Source organism: Pinus tabuliformis, chromosome 3_2 (assembly GCF_031772625.1).
Source record: "Pinus tabuliformis cultivar Carrire ecotype Pingquan chromosome 3_2, CPIR1, whole genome shotgun sequence".
Taxonomy (NCBI): Eukaryota; Viridiplantae; Streptophyta; class Pinopsida; order Pinales; family Pinaceae; genus Pinus; species Pinus tabuliformis.
This window is the reverse complement of record NC_142302.1, coordinates 687284408-687308066: the sequence shown is the minus strand read 5'-3', so window position 1 is coordinate 687308066 and position 23659 is coordinate 687284408.

Genomic DNA, 23659 nt, shown 5'->3' with positions numbered 1-23659 from the left:
TCTACAACCTTATGAAGAGGGCTATAGAATACATCAAGTGGAGGTATCTCTGTCACTTTCAGAACAATTTCTGATGTGGGTAGAGCAGGGATGATTTCAGCATGCTGTTATTTTGTTGCTTCTTGATCCACAGGGGTAGACCGTTCGCTGATAGACTTGGGCTCTATATCTTGATGAATTTTTGGAGGAGTCTTGAATTCCTCTATTTCTTGAGTGTTTGGAGCTTTGGGGGTGACTTGCAATTTTTGATTGAATTGATGCCATTCCTACTCCAAACTAGTGCCTTGGGCTTCTGAACTTGTCTTTGTGGCCAAAGTGTCTATTACCTATTTTTCTACTAGCTTCCTACTCGACTCAGCCGTATTTTCTGCATCTTGAACTTTCCCTATGTCTGTTGTATTCTCAGTGTTCACCTGAGAATCCTTTTGAGAGCTAGGGGTTGCGTTATCGATAGTTTTACGCGGGGTAGGCTTATTCTCAGGCTTTAATAAATGCATTGGAATGACCTGAAGCCTCTCACTCCTGAATTCTAGAAATCTTTGAAACTCTTTAGGTTCCAAGTTAGCCTATGCCCATTCAAGTGCTTGCTCAAAAGAAACTGCTGACTACAACAAATCCTCAAAGTAATTCTCCCCATGATTGTATGTCATGAGCTTTAGTCATGTAGTCACATTGTATGCCACATTGTTTGGATCAAATTGCCTTGTAGGAAATGTATGAAGCCTGATGGCTTCCATTTGTGTTGATTCCTTAGTAGCATGAACAATATTAGCTAAAGTAAAAGAGTCACATTTGATATGGAAAGTAGGCCATAATGATTTCTTCCCATCTTTAAGGACTTTGGTCAGGTCCTTTCCCACAGTCTGATAGGAAAACTCCCTTGCCAATATCTTATTAGAAACATATAAGGGAAGGATGTTTGGATCAGTAATGCTACCAAAAACCCTAATGTAGGTGAACCATTCCTCAATGAAAAACTCGCCTACAATAAGCAGGTTTGCTACAGCTTCTTGGGAAAACCTAGGGGCTTTCTTATTGAAAATAATTTGTTGTAGGGGCAACATGATAGAATGAAATATCTTGTAGAAGTGAGGTATATAATGCGTGTCTAGTCAATTTAGTGTCCTAAATTGCTCCAAATAAATTATCAATCTGAGTATCGTAAACTGATGAAGTGTGGTGCACTATATGTGCTTAGTTAACCTTTTTCTTACTTCGTTGTTTTATAGTTTATGTTTTTTTTTGGGGGTTTTGTTTTTTATGCTTAAGGAAATTAATCTAAGAAAGAAAAGTTATGCTTCTAGATGAAAATATTTAAATGTTAATGGACAACTCAATCTAATGACTTTTAATGTTAAAATCTAATTTCTAAAGAAGGGAGAAAAGGAAATGAACATTAGATAAAAACAAATCAAAACTTTGAATAGTTAGATTAATCTAATTCGGCAAAATTTCTATGAAATGAAAGCAAAAATGATAACAGCTAAATGAAGTGTTTTATCACTTTTCTATACAATTTTGGGAGAACTACCTCCTTGTGATAGCATTTTGAGGGACTCCATACTTCATTGTTCTAAAACTGAAAATGAAATTTAAATGAAAGACTAAGACTGAAAGTGAAATTGCAACTAATCTACTATAACAGCTAAATGAAGTGTTTTATCACTCCGCTATACAATTTTGGGAGAATTACCTCCTTGTGATAGCATTTGGAGGGATTCAATACTTCATTGTTCTAAAAATGAAAATGAAATTACAACAAAATTAAGTACAAAACATGTAAAGGAAAACTAATCTATTGTGTGCTCTAATGCTCCAAGCACCAATTGGAAAATACTTTCTTGGACTATTTTGCTAAGCATAGATTACACAGTTAGATAAATCTACAATCAACCAGTTGAACATACTTGTATGAATTAAACTTGCATGAATGAAAAATCTAAACTATTAAACTTGAAAACAATAAAATGACATACTTGAATGAAATCAAAGCAAAACTACGAAATAAAATCTACTCTATCTTACATTCTAATATGCTCCATGACATGTCCTACTTCACATCTCCTTCCAGGTTGGGAACCTCAAAGCTTTATTCAAATTCTTCAAAATTACAAAGTACAACAAGTTGAACTAACAATGTTTACAAAAGCTTCAAAAAGCTACCAAATGAAGGAGAGAGATCTCATATTTATACAAAAAGATGAGAAGTCATCTCATTAATGAGAGTCCATGAATCTCACCCTATACCTCTAGAGTTACAATCAAATTAGGAAATGATAAGACACATGTCTTCTTAGAGTTTCAATACAAATAGGAAATGTGACACATATCCTCATGATCCTCTCCACTCAAATTCGAATTTGGCCTTAAGATGCCACATAAAGGTCTTCTAGAAGCTTCCTTTTGACCTACACATGTCAACAATCTCATCCCACTTGTTAGGTATAAGCATATGCACATTATTTTTTAATTTTTAACTACAAATTCACTTAAAAATGCTAAGAATTAATAAAGTTTGGAAAAACATAAATGTGAGCCAATAATGATGAAAGTGAGATGAATGTAGTGACATGGTAGTGAAATGAAGGTGAAATGGAGCTGATATAATGGAAATAATAATGAAAATGTAATGGAGATGAATGACAATTTCAAGACCCAACATACCCCCCAACTAAAGCTATTGCATGTCCTCATGCAATATATATTACATTAATTCTTTTGATCCTTGAACTTTGGCTTAACTTTGCATGATATCATTTGATAACTTCATACTTCTACAAAGTGTTTTACTTGAATTGCAACATGGTTGGTTCTTGTGTGACAACCATGATTGTGTTTGTATCCAATTATCCTTTAAGCACTTTTGAAAAGCCATTGTATGCTCACAATAATAATGTAATGGTTAATATATTTTGAAAGCATGTGGGCTTCTGAATATGATATGAACATGGCAAGATATGAATATGAATGTGTTCCCCCTCAACTAATGGTATTGGCAGTTTTATGAAATGAGGAAGAGAAATGTTTTTCCAACCATTATCATTCTAGCTTTTTATGGAATTCTATGGTAAAAAGTTAGAAAATGACGTACCTTAACTTACCCTTTGGAAATGGATGAGTTGTATGTGTAAGAGCTACAAAATTCTGATCATAATTTTCTTCAAGTGGTTGGACAAAAAGAGTCATGGATAAAAGGGTCAAGATGACTTTTTATTGCTTCTACTAAAATTTGTTGAATCTACTGCTGAATAGTCTAATATGTTTTATATATGCTCCAAAATGCTGAAAATAATAGTCTTCATGTCTTCAAAACTCATTGGCACAATTCCTACTATGTGAATAGATGTTCTAATGTCAAACATAGCAGGAAATTGTTGACTTAGTGGCCATTAATGGATGCCACTATTCAACACGAGAACTCTCACCATTGATGACAATGAGAGTCAACATGCCCAAACACATCTTGCTAGGTACGAATAAATTTACTGATGTCGAGTCACCTAGAAGATCCGATGAACAAGGGACATTAATGTATTCCCATTGCTCATCGGCATGAGGACTTGCCATTAAGGCATGCGTGACTCAAGGTGTTTTTGCAAGGAACTTAGACTTAAAGGACTATGGACTCAAAAATTTGCATCGAAGCAGGGATTATTTGCAAAATGAAAATGATAGGAAAGGGAAAATGAAAATGGAGAATGGCAATGGAAAGTAGTAATGGCAATGGGCAATAAGTATGTAACTGAGGCTCTTACTTTTATTTGTGGGTTAGGAGTGGACACAAAGTAATGGAAAGTATATGTGAATGTAAATGGAAAATATGAAGGGAAATGAGGTGAATGGCTTATTATGAAATATGGATGTAGTGGAGACAATAGTATCTGAAAGTTTTGCAAGAGTTTGGATCTGATTTTGCATTAGCATGTTTTTTCTTTGTTGCTGATCATCCTCTTATGAAACAAATTGGTCTCTTAGAGAGACACTATTTGCTTGTAGTCATCTGTCCTTCCTCTTGGAACCTGCAAAAAAACTAACACTTCTTCTACAATGGAATGTAAGTCTATCAAAAGAGAGAGGTGGAAATTCTCTCTAGTTATGATATTTACACACAAAACTAAGAATTTGTATTAACGAAACAAGTTCACGAAGGAAAACCAAAATAATTTATACTTGCTTCGGAATTAGTGCCTCAAGTTATCTGTTATATCTTTTGAGAAATTTCTTCATTCTTGATTGTTTCAAACTCTGATGATGGATTTCTCATTGTGTAGATCTCGTTTATATCTTTCCAATGACACTTGAATCATCGAAATCTGATTTCATATGAGAAAGTTAGGCTGATTTGAACAGTGGTTCAGTTGCAGAATTGATGTTTAGCTGCGAAATGGCTTTAGCTACAGAACGTGCACAGTTTCTGTAGCCAAAAATCTTGAGCAGAAAGTTAGCTATCCATTTTTCATCATCAGTCCAAAATTAATCAATACCTTTTAGAAAAGTGAGCAAATAATCTACTTATTTCATTGATTCAATGATTTTTTTTTCTTTACCTGTGAACCCTTGGTTTTGTTTTTCATTTTGCTCCTTGAAGTCAGGAATAATATGCGACGACATAGTGATAACACACACCTTGAAAACAATGATGGCTTCTTCATTTTGAGACAATGAGCCAAATCAAAATTCCTACCCTGATATTTTCCAAGCTACCCATGTAGTCATTTTTCCCTCTTGACACTTGAAACCTGCAAAAGCGTGAAAGTAGCTGCTGAATAGCCGATTAGCTGTGGAATGTGGCTGTGTTCCATAGCTAAAAGACAGCCAAGACATCAGCTTTCTGATTTAAGTTATTGGAAAAGAAATTTTATGCAGCCAAGTATCAGGAAGAAATTCCAAGACCGCAACTGGTGCACTTGGATCAATCATTCATGAGCCTCTGTTCTCTGCTATTTTTTAAAACTTTCTTCACTATCTGAGAAAAACATAACTGTGTATATGGAAATAGAATAAAAATGGATGTGAAATGGAAGTAAAATGACTATGAGACCGAGCGGTTGCACATTTAAGGTATACAAAAAAATGTAGTATATGCATGCATCAAATTCGTGGAAATAGAGCGTGTTTCAGGGTATATGAGATGGAGTGGATGTACACGTAAAATATGTGGAAAATAGAGTCACTGTTATACACAGGGTTATGAAAACATAATGAGTGTTGGTATGAGGTAACAGAGTGTATGCACGGGGAAGCGTTTGATAGGTGTGATGGAGAAGTTCGATTGAGTCAAAAATAGAGATTCATCATTCATCATGAGACTGTTTGGCATTAAAGATGGGGGGCATGGCGTAATCAGTCTGAATTGAATTGGACTCTTTAGATTGAATGCCATAGCATGATTAGTTTTAAAATCGAATTTCCCTCCCTAAAACATTCTGTGTTAAAACAATGTTCTGTACATTTAATAAAATTCGTTTTTTCCTCATGCAGCATGCCAAATGGGGCTTTAGAGAATTGAAAAATTCTCTCAAACTGTTGCGAATTTCTCCAAACCTTTTCTGGGTTCTCTAAGTGACCCCATCCCTGAAAAAACCCATGTTTTTTTTTCCTAATCCGTTTTTATTTGGCTGGAATGTGTAGTTAAAGTTTGACGTTTTTTACAATTTTGCATTTTTATGGCAAATGCGTCTTCTGTAAAATCAATTTTGATTTTTTTTTCGTATGTAATCACAACACAGACAACAACAAACAAACTAGCCAGTGGTTGTTTTTAATTCAAATTTATATCTTGGATGTTTAAAACAACAATTTAACGATTTTTTTTTTTTGCTGAAGCTCGCAGCTTAGATTATTTTCATTATAGGTTTCATTTTTTTGCATGCGGTGGAAATCTAAGTGGCAATGAACTCGTAACTCATAGAGTTCATTTTTCAATTTGAAAAAGATGCCAAGGCCCCCTCAATGGAGTCAACATGGACCTACAAATTTGCATTCACCTCCATTCTTGAGCCAGAAAAGGAGCCCTCACAAATTCCACTGAAATCCCCATACACAAATGCATAGAACCCTTCGGTTTTGAACTCTGATCTTCCTGAAATCTCATGGACTCGGCTTTGTTTTTGTTTCTCTAAAACTGTGAATTTTTATGAAAATGATTTAATGGTTCCCAATTTCAGGAAACTAAGGCTTCGAAGTTAATGTTCTAAACCCTAAAAACAGGACTATGACTGTGGTCTTAAGCTGGTTTTTTTTATCGATCTGGAATGGGTGACTAGGATAGAATCCATGTCGAGACAATTCCAGAGATGCCCATGTGGTCATTTTCTTCATTTGATGCCTGTAACCTGGTAAACAATGGAAGTAGCTACAGAACAAATAATTAGCTGCGGAACAGGGCTGCGTTCCATAGCTAATTTGCAAAATCTCATTAAATAGGACACGGTGTTTTGAGGGTCACCGCAAACCATAACCAATCAATCTAGACAGCTGAACCTATCAAAGCAATTGGATTTTTTATTGTTTATTTTTTTATTGAATCAAATGAAATGATGATTTTTTTTTTTAGCATAAAAATTCTTTTTCTGATTGTTTCCGGGAAAACTAGTGTCTTTTCGATCTGCTAGCCCTACTAGGATTGGCAGCTATCCTAGAAACAAACAAACATAGCAATTTGTGATTTCCTCTATGAATGATAAATAAGAGAGAAGCAAAGGGACCAACCTAGATCTTCTGCTTGACTCCTTGCTTGATTTCTCTCCCCCTTGATAGAGCTTGCAACTCCTGTCCTACTCGTCCCGCTTAGAGAATACCTATATAAACAAAGTAACAAAACACCGTCAAAGCATCTCGATCTATTATATCATAGACAATGTAGAATCAAAAATACATTGAACATACAATAGCATTCACAAATAACAATATTCACAAATACATGATTGTATGGAGGAAAACTCAAAGAAATTTATTAAAATAGAAGGGAGAATTAAAACCCAGTTGTCTGATCCAACATCATCCTCCCAGCATCAAAGCCCTCTTCACCTAATGAAAATAAAAATCACCCAACAATACAATGCTCTTTCTTAAAGACAAACTATCAGCACTTCCTTGCAAATTACAAAATTTCCGCCCCCATATCTCTGAGATGAGGGATCCATTTATAGATGTATGCAAGGGTGTGAGTCATCTCTGGGTTTTTGATTAGTGTCATTCCACTTTTTGTTCTCGGTTCCACTTGGAGATTTCTTGGATATCGTACTCATCCCTGGGCGAATTCTGAGAGGCAAGTTTCATTGGAGAAGTTTCTGGAAGATTCCATGAGCATCCACTTAGAAAATTGTCTCGAACATTTGTCCATCCTCACTCATCACACCCTACAGAAGGCCTCTTTAGTATGCATCACACCTGGCTAGTCTAGAAGTCAGTATGCATCACACCCTGACAGTGGAGCAGTCAGTATGGTCCTGGTTTGGCCAGTTATGAGTGGTTTTCCAGGTGGATTTTCTGGGGAATGATGTAATCAATTGACCATGATACTTTAAGGTATGAAAAAACACTTTTAGGGGTTAAAGATCCCTATTTTATCGACATATAAGATTGGGGTTGTAGTGCCCAAATATGTCTATAACAGTTGCCCTCTAAAGCATGAAGTTGTAAATCTTTAATGTCGGGTGAAATGCTTTATCATGAGGATCCAAGGTATTCAAACTGGATGGTGACCTGTATAAGATACAATACAATACATCATCATCACATTATTTTCATGATCTAGCTGAGGCAGGCATTCCCATGCTCAGCTTTATAAATTCATTTTCATGTACATAGGACAGATAATTGTCTGCAATTGCAGACAAGTGATTCTTTATATGTAGAGTCATCATTCCTAGTTTGGACGACTATCTGTGCAGCTTCTGTGTACATTTGATGTCCTTATATTCCTGATTATATTGTAGCCCGAATGGATGAAACTAGATCCGGGGTCTTCAAACTCGTTCAATCTTCACCCAATGTACAAGTTGATTCATGTGAAAAGATGTCCTGAAGTCATGGAAAGACATCATCTGATTACCAGCCAATAATGTAAGTTGTTAACAGACACGAGAGGAATCACCAATAATGATAATGACCCTCAAGGTACTATAGTACAATTCACATGATGTGAATATATGATCCAATGTCGAACACCATGCAAAATCTTTCGATTGAAGGCCATTGATGTCAACCTATCACTGGAAGTGAGAAACTTACCATTGAGGAATGTAAGCTTTAGTGTACTGAAAGGGTTGTTTCTAAGTCAACTTCTTGGATAATGAGCTGATGTCCACAAGAAGTGACTCATTGTAGGACGGCCTTAATGTATCCCACATCTACGACACAAAATGAAGCAAATGATTTTCTAGAGGTGAAAACGATCTGATGATGCAAGGTTCAGGAATGGCAGTTATGAACAATGGAGGGTGAAGGTACTGTAGTGGATGAGCCATTAACTGGATGGTGAATTCTCTGAATGAATTCTCTTGAACGTATCAGCGACACTAAGATGGATTGGTAGCGTTAACCCCCAAAAATGGATGGTGTGGAGGACCAATGGTGATATTACCGGTGAACGAAATAACCCAACCCGACTCAATCATGGCGATGGATTGAAAGTGTCACGTTCAAGAGCGACCTGCTACCAAAAAAATTCTTCAAGTTTTCTTCCCTTTTTCCCTAGTCATTGCTGACTAGTACCTCTTTATTTTTGTCAAGCTTGAGGAGGATAACATATGCTTGTTCTATAATTTGCCCTTCGAGCAAACCTGTCACTATGTTTTAGCAAGCCTAGCGACAGTGAAACTCGTTCTTGTCTGGGTGGGCAAGTTTGTCGCTATTGTTTTTAACAAGTTTAATGACAAGGATAACTCCGTCCTTCTCATGTTTAGAGAGTTTGAAAAGGGATGAAAAGGAAACTCCAGTAGTTCTTTTTTGTAGCATAATCCCTTAAGTTCGAAAAAGGATAAAATAATATGAAAGGGATGAGTTTTCGATAACTTTAGCAAGCTGAAAAGACTAGTGCTCAAACGTTTTCATGAGATAATCCCTCAGGCCCAAAAATTTAAAAAAATACAGGAGGGATGGAACTTCCAATCACTTTAGTGAGTTGGAAAGGCCAATAGCCCGACAATCTTTTCATATTTTTGAGTTTGAAAAGAGTTTAAAGGAGATTCGTTTTTTAGGAACAAGTGGTGTTTCAGGGTAGCAACTGGTTCTAGGTAAGCTTGGAACTTCTCAAAACATTGTGATGTGAAGAGGGTGGCTAATAGGACCACTCATTGCAGCTGTTCCTCAAAATGATAAACAATCAACTGAAAGCGTATGATCGGCCAAAAGGATGGAGGTGATGAAAGGAACACAACCAAGGTTCAAAAGGTTGATATAATTGCGATCACAAGGGTTATTTACTGAAGGTGGGTTCATTTTTTAACAAGCTTGAACTCTGGGGGAACATATGCTCAGTGGTAGGTTTATTTTTTAATGAGCTTGAACCATACGATAACATTGCTCATAGAAGTGGTCAAAGATTTTTATTGTTTAGTACATGAGATTCTTTCGACGGTCATTTAACTTGCTCAATCACTCCATCAAATTGATTAGAAATACATATATATGTATGAAAAATGAATGAAAACTAATATTTTACTTGAAGTACGTGAATAGTAACATAAAAAGTAGTTTTACCTTTCACTTTCATCATTTCATTTGAAATTTGGGATTTTTGGAGCTCTGGAGTGGTTTTCCCCCTCAAATTTCATCAGTTCATTTCAGGAGATCCAGTGGAATATTCTTCGCATTGTTAGGACCACGTAGGAGCTAACCCTGATCTCTTCATTTTCATTCCATCTTTTCTTGATTTTGAGCAAGTTTTTCCATTTTTCTAGGCCCCTAGGGTTTGAAGAATTCATTCTCCATCCATCACACCTAGCTTATATCGAAAGGAGAGATGCATATTGAGCTGTACACTGGCCAATTAGCATGCATCTCACCTTGCTCAAAGGCTGGGTGCGATGGGCATAGAAGGGAAGCTTTATATAGTGATTTTTCATGTAATTTTTCCCTGTTTTTTCTCAAATTTGGATCCTATCTCATCTTCTGTCTGTGTTTTAGATATTTTCTAGATCAAGATGGTTGTCACATGGCGTGAACGTGAACATGAAGAAGAGGACATGATTGCCTTACATGACTAGGGTACAATAGCTGAATTACGTAACTGTGGTTTGCTAAAGTTCTTCCCCATATCCAGCATGAGGCAACAAATCGGTTTGTTGTAGTATTTTCTCGATGCTTGGGATTCAATCGACCAGCTATTCTAGATCAGAGGCAATTCTATTCCATTGACAGTCAAGGATATTTACTTGCTGACGGGGTTATCGAGGCGTGGTGTGCCTCTTTCACTATCAGGATCTGCCCGTGGAGGTGAATCTATGAAAGATTACATTTGTCAGTTCTATAGAGATGGATCTTAGCCCAGAAGAGATGGTAAGGTTAATATCTGAGATGTCACTGATCGGCCCTTGGGGACAATTTTATTTATGTTTGCTAGATTGGCTGGTAGTGCGGCTTTACACTTGGCAAACAGATCTTACATGCACTATGCCTTGGAATGCCTGGAACCGAAGGTGTTCAAGGGTAACTCATCGGTCCTGACATCTTGAATATTGAGAGTGAGGCCCTCAATCTGATCCTACAGCACTGCCAGGGTCTCCGATATGTTGAGATCTCGAAGGATGGCCCTATCTACAGCCTCTCCTGCTGGAGCGTTGGCTGCCGCCCGTGGGCGTACCGCTGGTCGCAGTGGCCCAATATCTGCACACACTTATGAGTTCGATTAGTCTTGATAACATTGAGAAACAAAAAAACATTATAAAAGTGATAAACAAAGATGTGGTCGAATCATTTTACCTATAGCACTCCACTGCTTGCTAGCTGGTAGAGCCAAAGCTGGGAAAACTAGTGTCTTTTCGATCTGCTAGCCCCATTAGGATTGGCAGCTATCCTAGAAACAAACAATCAAAGAAATTTGTGATTTCCTCTATGAATGATAGATAACAGAGAAGCAAAGGGACCATCCTGGATCTTCCACTTGACTCCTTTCTTGATTTCTCTCCCCCTTGATAGAGCTTGCAACTCCTCTCCTACTCATCCCGCTTAGAGAATACCTGTAGAAACAAAGTAACAAAACACCATCAAAGCATCTCGATCTATTATATCATAAACAATGCAGAATCAGAAATACATTGAACATAAAATAACATTCACAAATAACAAGATTCACAAATACACGATTGTATGGAGGAAAACTCAAAGAACTTTATTAAAATAGAAGGGAGAATTACAACACAGTTGTCTGATCTAGCATCATCCTCCCAGCGTCAAAGCCCTCTTCACCTCATGAAAAGAAAAATCACCCAACAATACAATTCTCTTTCTCAAAGACAAACTATCAGCACTTCCTTACAAATTACAAAATTTCCACCCCCAGATCCCTTAGATGAGGGATCCATTTATAGATGTATGCAAGGGTGTGAGTCATCTCTAGGTTTTTGGTTAGTGTCATTCCACTTGTTGTTCTTGGCTCCACTTGGATATTTCTTGGATCTCTTACTCATCCCTGGGCGAATTCAGAGAGGCAAGTGTCATAGGAGAAGTTTCTGGAAGATTCCATGAGCATCCACTTAGTAAATTGTCTCTGACATTTGTCCATCCTCACTGATCGCACCCTATAGGAGGCCTCTTCTGTATGCATCACATCTGGCTAGTGTAGAAGTCAGTATGCACTGTACCTTAACAGTGGAGCGGTTAGTATAGTCCTGTTTTTGCCAGTTATGAGTGGTTTTTCAAGTGGAACTTCTGGGGAATGATGTAATCAGTTGACCATGATCCTTTAGGGTATAAAACAACACTTTTAGGGGTTAAAGAGCCCTAGTTTATTGACATATAATATTGGGGTTGCAGTGCCCAAATATGTCTATAACACTAATCCTCCAAAGCACACAAAGTGCAGCAGGAGAGAATACTTGAGAAATTATTAAAAAAAAAAATTAGATGTAAGAAATAGGGTCTCCTAATTACACTTCCCCGGCAATGGTGCCAAAATGTCTAGTCAATTTAGTGTCCTAAATTGCTCCACATAAATTATCAATCCGGGTATTGTAAATTGATGAAGTGTGGTGCACTATATGTGCTTAGTTAACCTTTTTCTTACTTCGTTGTTTTATAGTTTATGTTGTTTTTGGGGGTTTTGTTTCTTATGCTTAAGGAAATTAATCTAAGAAAGAGAAGTTATACTTCTAGATGAAAATCTCTAAATGTTAATGGACAACTCAATGTATTGACTTTTTAATGTTAAAATCTAATTTTTAAAGAAGGGATAAAAGGAAATGAGCACTAGATAAAAACAAATCAAAACTTTGAATAGTTAGATTAATCTAAGTCGACAAAATGTCTATGAAATGAAAGAAAAAATGATAATAGCTAAATGAAGTGTTTTATCACTTTGCTATACAATTTTGGGAGAACTACCTCCTTGTGATAGAATTTTGAGGGACTCCATACTTAATTGTTCTAAAACTGAAAATGAAATTTAAATGAAAGACTAAGTCTGAAAGTGAAATTGCAACTAATATACTATAACAACTAAATGAAGTGTTTTATCACTTTGCTATACAATCTTCGGAGAACTACATCCTTGTGATAGCATTTGGAGGGATTCAATACTTCATTGTTCTAAAACTGAAAACGAAATTGCAACAAAATTAAATACAAAACATGTAAAGGAAAACTAATCTACTGTGTGCTCTAATGCTCCAAGCACCAATTGGAAAATACTTTCTTGGACTATTTTGCTAAGCATAGATTACACAGTTAGATAAATCTACAATCAACTAGTTGAACATACTTGTATGAATTAAGCTTGCATCACTGGAAAATCTAAACTATTAAACTTGAAAACAATAAAATGACATACTTGAATGAAATCAAAGCAAAACTACAAAATAAAATCTACTCTACCTTACATTATAATATGCTCCATGACATCTCCTACTTCACATCTCCTTCCATGTTGGGAACCTCAAAGCTTTATTCAAATTTTTCAAAATTACAAAGTACAACAAGTTGAACTAACAAAGTTTACAAAAGCTTCAAAAAGCTACCAAATGAAGGAGAGAGATCTCCTATTTATACAAAAAGGTGAGAAGACATCTCATTAATGAGAGTCCATGAATCTCTCCCTATACCTCTAGAGTTATAATCAACTTAGGAAATAATAAGACACATGTCTTCTTAGATTTTCAATACAAATAGGAAATGTGACACATATCCTCATGATCCTCTCCATTCAAATTCGAATTTGGCCTTAGGATGCCACATAAAGGTCTTCTAGAAGCTTCCTTTTGACCTACACATGTCAACAATCTCATCCCACTTGTTAGGTATAAGCATATGCACATTATTTTATAATTTTAACCACAAATTCACTTAAAAATGCTAAGAATTAATAAAGTTTGGAAAAACATAAATGTGACCTAATAGTGATGAAAGTGAGATGAATGTAGTGACATGGTAGTGAAATGAAGGTGAAATGGAGTTGATATAAAGGACATAATAGTGAAAGTGTAATGGAGATGAATGACAATTTCGAGACCCAACAATGCGATTCCCATATTTTCTAATGACTGACATGGATTGGGTAAGGATTTTGTATGGTCTATTTCCAACCCATGGTTGGAAATGTCGTGCAAAAGCAGATAGCATCCATAATATAAGCACAAAAATAGAAGGGAGGGAGGTTATCTGAAGAGGAGGCTTTATTTTGTCGATATTCAGTAATGGAGGTGGCTAAGTTGTCAGATAGGATAGAAGGCCAATTCATGATATAGGAATTAGCACAAGCATCTATCAAGGGAATCCATTCTATTGAAAAATTAGTGTTATTTGGCAGTCCATATAGTCTACATAACATTGTTACTGCATAATTGTAGGGGTTTGCCAAAGAGGCTATTCCATACATACCCGATTTGTCATACTTGAATTTGTTGTCTAACATTCTCCAAGTCTGAATTAACTTGAAGGGGTTTGGATTACATTTTGCGAAATTAGCCACAAATGTGTTGTCGTAGACTTCCTGCGGATCAGGTATGTGATACATAGCCTTCAAGTCTTATACCCTAAACGATCCTATGAGCTCCATCCTTGAACTCTTGAACTGCCTATCTTCGATGATAAGGTTTTCGACCACCCATTTGATCATGTCTGTGTAGGGAAGGAGTTTTTCTCCTACTCCTATCCTATGAAGGAAAGAACAAGAGGCATCCCTCGATTGAAGTCCTGGAGGCTTTGTCGACCCAGCTGTTTCTCTCATAATAGTAATTTTAGGACACTCGTCCTTGAGTCCATTGTAAATTGCTTCCCAAGTTGTTGCGCCTCCAACTACATCGCATACTGTATCAGCAAAGATAGGAGCCATATGTGTATGCTCTATCTCAACAATGGTCTTCTTTGTTTGTTTCTACATCACCTTTGTTAAGGACATGTCTTTTGTTGCTTGCCCGAAATAGACAAGAAATATCATCGCAGACAATATCAAGTAATTAAGACTGAAATCCTCTGTGAAATGACTTCAGATCATGAGAAAGGTTTTTATGGGATACTTGATTATAGCTACCCATAATCTGGAGAATCATTCCTCCCTCGGGCTGCTAAACATTGAATAACCTATCAACCTATTTATTCTTATTATTTAAAACGTAATTATTCTGGATGACTTACCTCCTTAATCGCAGATCGTGGTCTTTAAAGGGGTACTATGTAATGATTTATCAGATACCAGGCAAAATGTGATTGCAAAATTTGCAACATCACATTTCGCAAATTGTTAATGTTTGTCATATGGCATGATCAAGTTTTTTGTGAATTGCGAAATGTGATTGTGGAGTGACAATATGAGGTTATTGAAGCAAGAGACCTTTTCTCATATCACAATTTCGTAAAGGATTTATAAAACTAGTGATGTGAAAAAGCACGATATGCGATGTGTGATATAAGTTTCCTCCTTAACTCATTTTGCAAGGCTTTGCTAAGTTTTTCTTTAGAGTTAGGGTTTATTGTCCTAGGCTTAAAAATTTAAATGGGTCCCCATTTATAACTCAAATGCTAACAATTGTTAGATAAAAATGGGGGGTTTGTTTCGTAGTACAACATGATTATACTTTACCGTTATTACCTTCCAATGGTCTATTCCTTTGGATGATGTGTGCCTATCCTTTATATGATAACCCACTTTAATAGTTAAATCAGATATATGACTTCATAATTCATGACCTAGACTAGTAATTAAAATATGTGATTACTTTAAATAATTTAAGTTAATTCTTTGTCTATGGTTTTTTCTTTTCAGAAAATCAGGGTGTCGCTGCAGGAAATCGAATGAGGACTTCTGAGCCTTCTGCAGGAAATCGAACCATCAATCAACACTTATCCCTCGTTTATGTACAGTTCAATCCACATGAATAAATGTGCGGATGTCAAATGTCCAATGATTTCATTGGATTACAAGTCATTGAGGTTGGTTGTTAACCAATGCAAGGCCCATCACCTTTAATGAGAGAGAGGACCAAGGTACCTGGATGCATCCTATCGAGTGTGAATTAATGAGTTATTGCTAAACCCCCCTGTAGGATCTAGTAGTCAAGGAGCCATAGTGATACCCCATTGCTGCTAGTGAGATAGCTTGTCATTAGGACATACAAGATTCAAGGCATCATAAGAGTCTAATCTTCTACCGAAATAACTTGCTGATGTCGATTGGCGAAGATTGTTGGAAGGAGGGCCTTAAGAAATCCCACATTAGTCCAACTTGAGCAATCCATATTTAACTGAAAAAAAATTATTGAGAGGATCCTAAAGGACCTACTAACCTATAATTTTAACAAGCCTAGGGTAGTCCATGCTCGCGAAATTTTAATTTTTGAGAGTCTAAAATACTTGGAGAAGAAGACTCTGAGGGGGCTCCTTTACCAGAACTAGTCCATTGGTCCCGGAAAAAGGAATAAACCTATACCCAATATACATTTATCTCATGTTTTACTGATCACGAGAAGGAATAGACTGAGATCATTGTGTCAGTAGGAAATCAGGAAGAGATAGTGGAAGGAATGATCCCTTCTCTCACCATCTCCAGCTCTCTTTTCTTCACAGTTTCTTCCACAAATTCCTCCTTGGAATGGGGATTTTGATATAACTTGAGTTTGTGCCCATTCACTAAGAAGGTAACATTCCCATCATCAATGGTTTTAACCCGAATAGATCCATTATCAAAAACTTTCTAAATTTCATAGGGGCCGAGCCAGTGTGTGTTAAATTTCCCTTTAAAGTTCTTAAATTTTGAATCATACAACAATGCCCAGTCTCCCTCTTTGAACTACTTCTTTTTAATGTATCTATCATGCCATTTAGCTCGTTGTTGCTGAAACAAGTTAGTATGGTGAAAAGAATCTTGTCTAATCTTAGCCAACTCATTGAGCTACAAGATTCTTTGCTGCTGAGCTTCGTCAAGGTCTATACCCAAATCTACTGCCATTTTATAATTTTTGGTCTGAAATTCAATGGGCAATAAAACTTCCTTCCATACACCAATTCATACGAAGAAAATCTAGTGGTATTTCTCCATGTGATCCTGTAGGCCCACAATGCTCAGGAAATCGATCAGACCAATCCTTCTTATGTAATTACACTGTCTTGGTAAGGATTGTCTCCAACACCTTATTTGTTGATTCCACCTGCCCATTGGCCTGTGGATGGTAAGGGACAGACTTCCGATGAGTGATCTGATATTTCTGCACAATTCCCTATATAAGGTTTGACACAAATTGAGTACCTTGATCAATGACTATTTCCCTAGGTACCCCAAATCTTACAAAAATATCACTAAAAAGAAAATCTTCCATTGTTTTTTCTATTTCTCTAGGTAGTTCTCTTTTCTCCACCCACTTTGTAACATAATCAATACAATCTAAAATATACTTACCTTTGCACATCGGCTTGATGGGACCTACAAAATCAAGAGCCCACCTCTCAAAAGGTTCTATGAGAACCTGTGGCTTCAAATGCATCTCGTTTGATTATACAGACCGCCCCATTCTCTGGTAACTATCACACTTCGAGACATATTCTCTTACATCTTTGAAAAGACTTGACCAATAGTAACCAGAGCGAAGGATCTTGTAAGTTGTTCACTTGTTTGCAAAATGTCCTCCACATGGTTCATCGTGACTGGCTCTCAAAATTCCATAGATCTCATCTTCCGTGACACACCTTTGGATAATCAAATCAGGTCTAGTGAAAAAAATATCTTCCCTAATCCAAGAGTAACCAACACTTTTCCTAATAATTCTCTTTCTTTGATTAGATGAAAATTAATGAGGCAAGTTTCCTATAGCAACATAATTCTCCATGTCTGCAAACCAAGGTGTTTTAACAGAAATGGAAAAAAAAATTTCATCACGAAAGCTATCATTAACAGTAACATCCTCACTTGCATGGTTGAGTCTAGATAAGAAATTAACTACCTTATTTTCGTTTCTAGGCCTATCCAATACTATGATGTCAAATTCCTGCAACAAAAAAAGCCACTTAGTAATCCTTCCATTAGTAACTAGTTTATTCATGAGATGTCGAATGGCAGAGTGATCAGTGTGCAAAAAAAATTCATAGCCCATGATGTAATGTCTAAACTTGTTAATAGCATAAATCACAGCAAGGAATTATTTTTCAGTTATCGTGTAATTCAGTTTTGCAGGAGTTAAATTTTTACTACCATAATAGATAGCATGGTTTACATGATCCTGTAGGAATTTACAGGGTAAGTTCCTCAGAAATAACACCAAAGGACACTGCTCACAAACAGATCATAGATCATTACACCAGTATTCTTGATGTGGTTAAAACCCTAAAAGGTGGAAACAGTCCATGGCTTGAGCCAACGTGGCCAACTTCAGACAATTTATTAATAAAAGAATGGAAATTTACATAAGATTCTCTCATGAACGGTTACCCTACAAATGACCGTCCATGCTCTTTAAATAGAGATCATGGACCAATCGGGTGTTAAGCCATGGACCAAGTGTTGGTAATACCGAGCAGAGAATGAACCATAGGATCACTTCATGTCTAGAACATTTCATGACCGTCGGATTGTAAGCTACAAAAGTACATAGTAAAGAAACACACTTTACCTAACTCTACATTAGACCAAGTTATATTTAACTATTTCCTATGTGTCTGGGTATCCTAACACCCCCCCTTAAGAACAACTTGGGATAAGATTGAAGGATGTACAAATATGACACAATAGGAGAAGGAAAGAGCCATTAGAGCCTATCCCCCCTTAGTGAAAACTTCCTGAGCTCCAACCATAAAATTGAAGTTTAGTAAACTTTGCCTCTGTGAGATTCTTTGTAAAGATGTCTGCAACTTGATCATCTGTTGAACACTATTTCACTTCAAGAACATGGTCATCAATGAGATTTCTGATGAAGTGCATGAGCAGTTCAATGTGTTTGCTGCGCTGACATTGGACCGGATCTTTTCATAGTTGAAATCACACCAAATTGTAGTTGGATGCTGTTGTTGAAAGCCAAACTATGATAGGATCTAATGAAGCCACAGGGCTTCCTTAGTAGCTTCTACATCACCACGATACCCTGCCTCTACTGAGGAAATAGAAATGGCACTTTGTTTCTTGAAAGCCCATGTAATAGGTCTTGAACCAAGAGTGAACACATAACCTGCAGTAGACTTTTAATCATCAGGGTCGCCAGCCCAATCAGAACCAGCGAAACCAACCAATAGAGCAGATGCTTCTGCACTATAATGAATCCAAAACTGAATTGTACCTCAAACATAATGAAGTATTCCTTTAGCTGCTTTCCAATGAATTTCATGTGGGTTTTGCATAAACTGAGCAATAAGGCCAACAACAAAGGAAAGGTCAGGACAAGTATGGGTCAGATACAAAAAATTTCCTACAAGTTGACGATATAAGGTAGCATAAACTTTAGGGGAAGTACAAGTGACTGAAAGTTTGGCTCTAGACTGAAAGGGAGAAGGGGATGACTTATAGTCTTCCATGTGAAAATGGTGTAGAAGATCATAGGCATACGTGGACTGGGAAAGGGGAATACCTTCCTTGGATTGCAAGACTTGAAGACAAAGAAAATAATGCAAGTGTCCTAACTCTGTCATTTCAAACTTCTTTTTAAGGCTAAACTTCACATGGTTTATAAGGTTGGGATCACTACCAATAAGGATAAGATCATCAACATCAAGAACAAGAACGATAAAAGACTTGCCAACTTTCTTGGCGTAGATAGTATTGTTAGAATGACACCTAGAAAAGTGAGTTTCTAAAAGAAAGCTATCCATTTTGGCATACCAAGCTCGAGGGGCTTGCTTAAGACCATAAAGGGATTTCTTAAGCTGACATACAAGGCTGGAGTCTATTTGTATAAATCCGGTAGGTTGTTCCATATAGATTTCTTCATGCAAGTCCCCATGCAAGAAGGCAGATTTAATATCCATCTGATGGATTTCCCATTTGAAAGAGGAAGCAAGGGAAAGAATAAGGCGAATAGAGTTCATTTTGGCAACAGGGAAGAAGTTTTCAGTATAGTCAATTCCTTCAACTTGTGAAAAACCCTTAGCAACCAGACAAGCTTTATGTTTATCAACTTTTCCATCTAGTCCATACGTGGTTCTGTAAACCCATTTGCATCTAACAAGTTTTCGTGCCTTCGGAAGAGGAACAAGATCCCGTGTATATTTTTCCAATAATGAACGATATTCTTCATTCATAGCTGCATCCCAATTTGGATGGCTTGAAGCTTCTACAAAGGTGTCAGGATCATAATTAGCTGAAGCTTGAGCGAGTAAAGAAGGGGCTCTATCGAACTGAGAATGTGTACATCACTAATCTGTAGGATCATTGGCAAGAGCACTTGCTGCATCCCGAGTAGCACAGACCCATTTGGGAAGCTGAGGAGCTGAAGGAGGATCCTAAGAAGGTGGGGGAGGATTATCATCCTTGTTGTCATCATCTGAATAAGAAATATTTATAGAAGTAGAAGGGATAGAGATAGGTGTCACATCCGCCGAACTAAGCTCGTAGGCCGATATATTTTCAGCAAACTTTACGTCTCTTCTAATGATAACATTTTTGGACTTAAGTGGAATAAGTTTATATCCTTTGACATCTTTAGAATATCCAACAAAAATACATTTTTCACTCTTAGGTTCTAAAGCTTTACATTTATCATCTGGACTATGGGCGCATGCTTCACTTCCAAAAACATGAAAGTGACTTACATTTGGTTTAATTGAGCTCCATGCTTCTTCTGGAGTGATATTCTTTAAAACCTTAGTAAGAGTGTGATTTACTATGTAATTTGCATAGTTAATTGCTTCTACCCAAAAATTAATACTAAGTCCTTTAGATTGAAGCATACAATTGGCCATTTCCTTTAAGGTGCGAATCTTCCTTTTAGCTACACCATTTTGTTGTGGAGTATATGGAACAATATGTTGCATTTGAATTCCATTCTCAGTGCAAAAGTTGATGAATTTGTTGTTAACATATTCTCCACCATTATCAGATCTTAGTTTAAGAATTTGATGTCCATATTATTTTTCAACAAAGGCCTTAAAGGCTAAGAACATGTTAAATACTTCACTCTTGAGCTTTAAGAAGTATACCCAAGTCCGTCTGGAGAAATCATCAATGAAAGTTAAGAAATACTTGTAGCTAGAGAATGAAACAACTGGAAGTGGACCACATAAATCGCTATGCATAAGCTGTAAAGGGGCTGAGGCATGCCAAGAGGCATGTTTTTCAAAACTATCCCGATGATGTTTTCCGAGTACACATCAAGAACAAACACCAACTCTTCAAGATACCATTGGAAGACCTATCACCATATTTTCTTTACATAGATTCTGAAGGGAGTGATAGTTTAAGTGACCAAATCGTTCATGCCAAAGTTTTCTCACTTCACCATTATGAGCAAAAATACCAAGGGAAGATTTGACGACCCAAATTTGTTAAACTTATACAACCTTGTAGAATCATCAGCAATGCCAGTAGCTAAAATCTATCTAGGATCTTTTAGGTCCTTAATTACAACATTGTGAGGTGAAAATTTAACGATTTTACCTTCACCTAATTTAGTTATTTGATATACAGATAAAAGGTTGTAGGATAAGGTTGGAATAGATAGTAAATCATTAAATTGACCGTTGTCTAGATGAACGGTTCCAGTCCCTACAACACTAAGCGATCTATCATCACCAACATATATATTTTTGCTGTTACAATAATTTAAAGGAGAAAACATGGCTTTGTTTTTGGCCATGTGATAAGAAGCTCCAGAATTAATGAGCCACTCATGAGAATGAGAAGAAGAAGATACATTTAGTGCATAACTAGACCGATATGCTTGACAATGATATGCAGAAAGTGCTATTCCTAAAGATGAAGTTGAAGTTGAAGAGTGCTCCAAATTGATGTTATGCTTCTTCATTGCTGCTTTCAATGCTTCCATCTTCTTAAAGCATTTGGATTCTAAGTGGCCATCTCGATTACAATAGTGGAAACGTCTATCAATCTTCTTCCCTTTGTTTTTATTTGCCTTATCGTTTTGTTGAAATGATTTTTCATTTTGAGACTAAAATTGCTTAGGACCCTTGTTTGGTTTAGGACCATTCTTTTTAGGATACTGCTTCTTAGAATTCTTTGAATTTGGTTGCTTCTTTTCTTGTTCTCTTAGTAAAGAATCACAAAAGGCATCAAAAGAGGGGGACTTGTAGTCTTTTCGTTGAGAAATAAAGGCTTCTCCAGTAGAATGGAAGGTGGAAACAAACACAGAGTAGGCCGGTCCCAACTTAGTAAGAATGGAATAGATAAGGCTAACATCTTCTTTGTTAACCTTAACACCTTCCAAGAGAAGTCTAAGGGTCTTGAACTTGGAAAAAAAAAATCTTCAATGGAAGAAAAATTATTTGGGTCCAATGTAAGCAACTCATTTTCGAGTTGATGGGCTCTAATTTCATCTTTAATTCCAAAAAATTTAGTGAGTTGTTTCATTCCTTCATTAGGAGTATCATGTTCTATGATATGGAATCTAAGGTCTGGAGAAATAGATATCCCTATCAACCCACATGCTTGATCTTGCCTATTTTACCATTTGGCTACCTTATCTTCATCTTGAGGTTTGGTTTCTTGGCTTGAGGCTATTATGTAAAGACCTTTACTTCTAAGTAAATCCACAATGTACGACCACCATTGGAAGTAGTTGGTGCTATCAAGAATAACATGGCATAGACTTTCTATTTTAACAGAAGCTGAAGCTATAGATGCTAAAACTAAGTGTTCCAATGGAAAGATATCGAAAAATTAGGTTGATTAAAAAAAAATGGCTCTGAAAACGGCTTCCAAATGAAGTTATGGATTTTTGAAGAAAAGATGTTGAAGATGTCGACGAAGTGTGTAAATGTGCATAAATGAATGATAATGTTATATTTACAAACCCCCCCCCCCCCCCTTTTCCAAACTTAATCTAATTAGCTCACTTAAAAAAAAGATTTTATGTGACTCACTTTTATAAATAAGTGAAATTCACTTTTACAATGGTACTTTATGAGCTACCCACTAAATTGTAACTTAAATAAAAGATAAATAGACTTTAGAATTATAAGTGACTCACTTTTTATAATGGGTGAGAACACCTTTACATAAAGTAACTTTAAAACATAAAATACATGTGTTTTTTGAAAAACTAACTCAACAAAATGAAAGACTTTGAAATCAAGACCTCTATTCTCATAAAGTAACTTTGGACCAAGTGAGCTAGTTTAAAAGGTTAGTAATTTCTGGAAAAGAGGAAGGGTTTTTTTTTTTTAGTCACTGAAGCTTTGGGTGCGTTCTTACTTGAAAACGCTATTTTTTTTCTGACAAAAAAAAAACCACAAAACCCAACACGGACATAGAAAAAAAACAAACCTTACAACTTGAAGTTAGCTTTAGCCGGGAACTAAATATTTTCCTTAATGTTTCTGATTTTCTGAAATCACACTAAGGTGCGGTGGAAAAGAGCATATGCATGAGAAAAATCCTTCCTTTTTGTTTCTGATTTGCCCAAATCGCACAAAGTCACGGGGAAAAGAGCATACGCAGAAATGAAAGGTATAGATCCAGTAATAAAAAAAGAAAGAGCTAAATAAACCAAAATAAATGGAGAGATGAATAGCTAGAACTGTAAATAAAGACTATATACCTCCAGATCTTAAAAATGATGTAGCTAGGGTTACCAGAAACCTTTTTGCATGAAACGAAAGGGGTTCCTCACTGAAACAAATGCTCCTAATAGAATAGAGCAGTCCTCTTGGTCCGAAAGTAGTCAGAAATAGTAGATCTAGGAAATGCCAATGTGATACAGATGTACCAACTTCAGATTTGGATAACCAATGGATGTGACCCTCAAATATCTTCGATACCATGTAGGAATTTACATGGTAAGTTCCTCAGACAGAACACCAAAGGACACCGCTCATAAACAGATCACAAATCAATACATCAGTATTATTG